Source organism: Sorex fumeus, unplaced genomic scaffold (assembly GCF_029834395.1).
Source record: "Sorex fumeus unplaced genomic scaffold, SorFum_2.1 ptg000018l, whole genome shotgun sequence".
NCBI classification, from domain to species: Eukaryota; Metazoa; Chordata; class Mammalia; order Eulipotyphla; family Soricidae; genus Sorex; species Sorex fumeus.
The window spans coordinates 17050001-17056726 of NW_026606075.1; positions in this window are offsets into that span (position 1 = coordinate 17050001).

The window sequence follows — 6726 nt, forward strand, 5'->3', positions numbered from 1 at the left end:
GTAAAACTCAGATATTTGATAGAATTTTATCAGTTCATAAACTAAAATTCAAGTAACTCAGTGGCTTACTCTGCCTCGTGTACAGAAAGTGCCATCATTTATTGTATTTTCTGATCCCTTAAGGAAAGAAGAGGTTTTAATCAGCTAAATTCAAGCCATTAATGTCATATATTATTTAGCTCCAACAATCCTAATGGTAACCATGAACTTTCTTTCTCATTATTTTTATGCTTGCTTTAACATAGCAGGCAGCTCATCCTCTTATACTGTCAGAGGCATTGAGCTATGCACTGCTGGACTGAATGAGAACTTGGCAGAGAGCCTTCAAGAACTCTCAAGAGTTCTGGAGACAGTTGTGCTGATTCAGTGGGTAGAAGGCATTCCTCCGGTTCAGGTTCTAATGGAGGAGCTTCTTGAGAATAGCCAGATCATATCTGATTTCTGAGCCAAAGCGAAGATCAATTATGCTGTAACTCCTTCAAGGCTGAAAATGCTCAGGGGTCAATGAAATGCCATTAGGCAGAGACACATTACCTGGCATCCTGAGAACTCCAGATACATGTTCAATAGAGACATTCAAACACAGCAATCAATTGCTATCATGACTCTTTTCCCAGAGAAGGACAGTTTCAAAACAGGTAAAATGAATCAAAGGCATGTTCCTCCGAACTGAGATGCATCTCACAGAAACAAAGCTGAAGGGCTCCGGGCACTCTCTCCTCATTCAACCAGGTACTGCCTGGCACCCAGGGCTTGGGACTCTCTCTGGGCATGTGCAGCTAGCCTGATCCCCTAGAACAGCCAGTTTTCCCCCCTTGATCTGCGCGGGACGGGAACTGAGACGCATCTTGTGGAAACAAAGCTGAAGGGCTCCCGGCACTCTCTCCTCATTCAACCAGGTACTGCCCAGCAGCCAGGGCTTGGGACTCTCTCTGGGCATGTGCAGCTAGCCTGATTCCTTGAACAGTAGGTTTTCCCCCTGGATCTGGGCGGGACGGAAACTGAGATGCACCTTGCAGAAACAAAGCTGAAGGGCTCCCGGCACTCTCTCCTCATTCAACCAGGTACTACCTGGCACCCAGTGCCAGGGACTCTTTCCAGAATCGCGGCCGCTAATGCAGCCACGGAGTATTCTCCCAATACATATCCCATAGGAGCCATAAGTTACCCTCTTAGATGAAATCTTCTCTAGGTTAACTCAACCACTAGAAACACATTAGCCAATAACTTGTTATTGGCTATCTCAATTCATTCTGCATACCAAGCAGAATAGTAACAGTGAATGTGAATGTCTAAACCAAACTGATCACAATGGTAAAGCAACGCAAAAGCCCACTAAACTTTCTTATTGAAGAGGCTAGCCCAGAAGATACCAACATTACTGTAGTGTTAGACAAACTCTCTGACAAGGAATTTAGAAGGGAGCTCCTGAGGATGCTTAGGGAGCTAAAAGAAACAATGGAAAGTGATGCCAATAAAAGACAATAGGATTTGAAGGCAGAAATAAGAAAAATGCAAACGGAAATGTCAGACCTGAAAAACATGGTAGGCGTATTGAAAAACTCAATGGAAGGCCTCAGCGGCAGAGTAACAGCTGCTGAAAACACAATAAGTGAGCTCGAAGATGAAGTTCAGAGACTCTCCAGAAAAGAGCAGAAAACGGAAAAGTGGCTCACAATTCTGGAACAGATGGCAAGAGAAGATCGTGATGAAGCCAAGATGAGTAACATAAGAATTATTGGAGTCCCAGAACAACAGGAAGAAAACCTTGAAGATGAAGAAACTGTGAAAGACATCATTGCTACAACGATTCCAGAGCTGAAGAAAACTTGTGACCACATTCAGGAGGCTCAAAGCGTACCAGCTAGAAGAAATCCGAATAAAAATACCCCAAGACACATCCTGATCAAAATGACCAAAACCTTAGACAGAGACAAAATTCTGAAAGCAGCAAGACCGAAGAAAGAAATCTCCTACAAAGGAGCATCCTTAAAATTCACAGCAGATTTGTCTGATGAAACCCTCATGGTCCGAAAAAAAGTGGTGGGGAATACTGAAAAAACTCAATGAAATAAATGCCTCACCAAAAATACTTTACCCAGCGAGACTCTCATTCATAACAGAAGGAATAACACACAGTTTCACAGACAAACAAAAGCTCAGAAACTCATAGACTCAAAACCATGGTTACAAGAACAACTAAATGGGCTACTTTAAGGCTAGAAAGGCCCCTCAAATACACCAAATTTCAACAGAATAATGGGACAAAACCACATAACAATAATCTCTCTCAATGTCAGTGGGCTAAAGGCTCCAATTGAAAGACATGGAGTAGCAGGATGTATAAGAAAATTGAACTCAACATTCTGCTGCCTGCAAGAAACACATCTCAATAGTCAAAGCAAGCACAGGGTCAGAGTCAAAGGTTGGTAAACAATCCTACAGGCAAAGAGCTCCCATAAAAAAGCTGGGGTAGCCATCCTAATATCAGACCACATCGATTTCAGAGTGAGGAAGGTCATAAGAGACAGTGAAGGCCATTTCTTAGTGATCAAAGGATCTGTACAACAGGAAGAACTTACAATACTAAATGTATATGCACCTAATAAGGGACCAGCAAATTATTTAAAACAACTACTCATAGATTTGGAGAAAGACGTCAATAGCAACACAGTACTAGTGGGAGACTTCAACACCGCTTTATCACCTCTTGATAGATCAGCCAGACTCAAGCTTAGCAAGGACACACTTCATCTGAGGGAAACAATGGAAGAAAGGGACTTAGTAGATATATACAGGACACTTCATCCTCAAAAGCTGAATACACATTCTTCTCAAGTGTACATGGAACATTCTCCAAGATAGACCACATGCTGAACCACAAAACATACCTCCATAAAATTAAGAAGATAGAGATTGTATCAACAATCTGCTCAGACCATAATGCACTGAAATTAGAAGTAAATCATACACAAAAACAGAAAACTAAATCAAATACCTGGATATTAAACAGTGCACTATTGAACAACAAGTGGCATAGAAAGGAAATCAAAGAGGAAATCAAAAGATTCCTAGAAACGAATGAAAATGAGGACATGAGTAACCAAAACTTATGGGACACAGCAAAAGCTGTGTTAAGAGGAACGTTTATAGGTCTACAAGCATTCCTCAGAAAAGAGGAGCGAACCCACAAAAATAACTAACGTCACAGCTTAAGAGCTTGAAGAAGGACCAACAAAAGGAGCACAACCCTAACAGGAAAAGAGAAATAATAATACTCATAGCGGAGATTAATGAGATGGAAACCCAAAAAACAATCCGAAAGATCAATGAAACCAAGAGCTGGTTCTTTGAGAAAATTAAAAAGATCGATAAGCCTCTAGCAAAACTCACAAAGAAAGGGAGAGAGAAAACCCTAATAAACCAAATCAGAAATGAAAAGGGGGTCATTAGAACAGAAACTACAGAAATTCAAAGGATACTCAGGGAGTACTTTGAGAAGCTTTATGCCACGGAACAGGAAAACCTCGAGGAAATGGATAAATTTCTAGAATCTTACAGACTCCCAAGGCTGAACCAAGAAGATCAGGAAGACCTATCAACATCAAGGAAATTGAAATGGTAATAAAAAGTCTCCCCAAGCACAAAATCCTGGCCCGAATGGATTCATTAGTGAATTCGTCCAAATCTTTAAAGAGGACATATTCCCAATCCTCTTTAATCTTTTACACGAATTGAAATATCAAAAACACTTCTGAACAGTTTCTACGAAGCATGATACCAAAAGCAGACAGAGATACCACAAAGAAAAAGAATCACAGGCCGATATCTCTGATGAACTCAGATACCAAGATCCTCAAGAAATTACTACCAAATAGAATTCAACTACTCATCAAAAAGTTCATACACCATGACCAAGTAGGATTCATCCCAGGGATGCAAGGATGGTTTAACGTTTGGAAATCAGTCAACGTAATCCATCATATCAACAAAAGAAAAGATAAAAACCATATGATCATATCAATAGATGCAGAGAAAGCATTTGACAAAATCTAGCACCCCTTTATGATGAAAACCCTAGCCAAAATGGGTATAGACGGGACTTTCCTCAACATAGTTAAAGCCATCTACCACAAGCCTACAGCAAGCATCATCCTCAATGGGGAAATACTGAGAGCCTTCCCTCGAAGATCAGGGGCAAGACAAGGATGCCCACTTTCTCCACTGCTGTTCAATATAGTACTGGAAGTATTGCAATAGCAATTAGGCAAGAAAAAGTTATTAAGGACATTCAGGAAGGAAAGGAAAAAATCAAGCTCTCACTACTGGCAGATGATATGATACTATACTTAGAGAATCCTATAACCTCCACCAAGAAACTCCTAGAAACAATAGACTTGTAGAGTAAACTTGCAGGTTTTAAAATCAATACCCAAAGGTCCATCACTTTCCTATATGCAAAGAGTGAGAGAGAAGAAAGCGACATGGAAAAACAATCCCGTTCACAGTTGTGCCCCAGAAAATCAAGTACCTAGGAATAAGCGTAAGTAAGGAAGTAAATGACCTGTACAATGAAAAATACAAAACAAAACACTACTTCAGGAAATAAAAGAGGACATGAAGAAATGGAAAGATACCCCCTGCTCATGTGTCGGGAGAGTTAACATTGTCAAAATGGCAATACTTCCCAAAGCACTATACAAATTCAGTGCAATCCCTATAAGGATACCCATGACATTCTTCAGAGAAATGGAGCAAACACTCCTGAAACTTTTATGGAAAAATAAGCCCCCACAAATAGCTAAAGCAATTCTTTGGAAAAAGAAAATGGGAGGAATCAACCTCCCTAACTTCAAACTCTACGACAAGGCAGTAATAATTAAAACAGCATGGTACTGGAAGAAAGGCAAAGCTTCAGACCAATGGAACAGGGTTGAATATACTGACATCTCCCCTCAATCATATGATCATCTAATCTTTGTTAAAGGTGCAAGAAATGTGAAGTGAAGTAAGGAAATCCTCTTTAGCAAATGTTGCTGGCAAAACTGGACGGCTACATGAAAAAAAAAATTGGCTTAGAACTCTGCCTAACACCATGTACAAAAGTAAGATCAAAATGGATTAAAGACCTCAACATCAGAACAGAAACCATAACGTACATTGAAGACAAAGTTGGCAAAACCCTCCATGACATTGAAGCTAATGGTATCTTCAAAGATGTCACACCACTGACCGAGCAAGTGAAAACAGAGATAAATAAATGGTACTTTCTTAAACTAAGAAACTTCTGCACCTCAAAAGAAACAGTGACCAAAATACAAAGACATTCTACAGAATGGGAAAGGATATTCACCAAATACACATCTGACAAGCGGTTGATATCAAGGATATATAAAGTACTGTTGAACTCCACAAGAAGAAAACATCCAACCCCATCAATAAATGGGGCAATGAAATGAACAGAAACTTTCTCAAAGAAGAAATCCGAATGGCAAAGAAGCACATGAGAAAATGCTCTACATCATTAATTATCAGGGAGATGCAGATCAAAACCACAATGAGATACTATCTCACACCTCAGAGACTGGCGCACATCCAAAAGAACAAAAGCAACCAATGCTTGCACGGATATGGCGAGAGAGGGACACTCCTGCACTGTTGGTGGGAATGCCAACTAGTTCAGCCCTTTTTGGAAACAGTATGGACGATTCTCAAAAAATTAGAAATTGAGCTCCCATTTGACCGAGCAATACCACTCCTGGGAATATATCCCAGAGAGGCAAAAATGTATAGTCGAATTGATGTCTGCACTTGTTTATTCATTGCAGCACTCTTTACAATAGCCAGAATCTGGAAAAAACCTGAGTGCCCAAGAACAGATGACTGGTTAAAGAAACTTTGGTACATATGCACAGTGGAGTACTATGTAGCTGTTAGAAAAAATGAAGTCATCAAATTTTCATACAAGTGGTACTACGTGGAAAGTATCATGCTAAGCGAAATGAGTCAGAAAGAGAGGGATATTCATAGAAAGATTGCATTCATCTGGGGGATATAAAGTAACAAAATAGAAGATCAATACCCAAGAATAGCTGAAATCAGTACCAGGAGGATTATTCCATAGGTTAGAGTCCAGCTGGGCATGCTAGGGGAAAGGGGAGCTCAGATAGAGAAGGAAGGACCAAATAAAGGGTGTTTGGAGGATCCTCCCAGGATGGGAGATGCATATTGAAAGTAGACTATGGACTGAACATGATTGCTACTCAATGCCTCTTTTGCAGACCACAACACCCAAAAGGAGAGAGAGAACAAAAGAAATGCCCTGCCTAAGAGGCATGGTGTAATGGGGGGGATGGGTGTGGGAGGGATACTGGGATCCATGGTGGTGGAAAATGGAAACTGGTGGAGGGATGGGTATTTGATCATTGTATAGTGGAAACCCAAGCTGCACCTCATGGTGTTTCACTAATAAAAAAAAGGAAAAAAAAAGGCATGTTCCTCCAAAGAGAAACAATTAATTCTCAGAAAGAGTTCTACAAGGAAAGAATATTTTGTAGTTTTGCTAATATCTTTATGATTAAATGTTATGAAACTCCCTGAGCCTTTGATTCACTCATCAGCATGAGTGTAAGAAAAATAAATAAGATGTACGGACTTTGAGAAGTGATGTATGTGAAAACGGTCATGGAAGCAAGATGGTGCTTTTATTTCTTTAGCATCCACTCA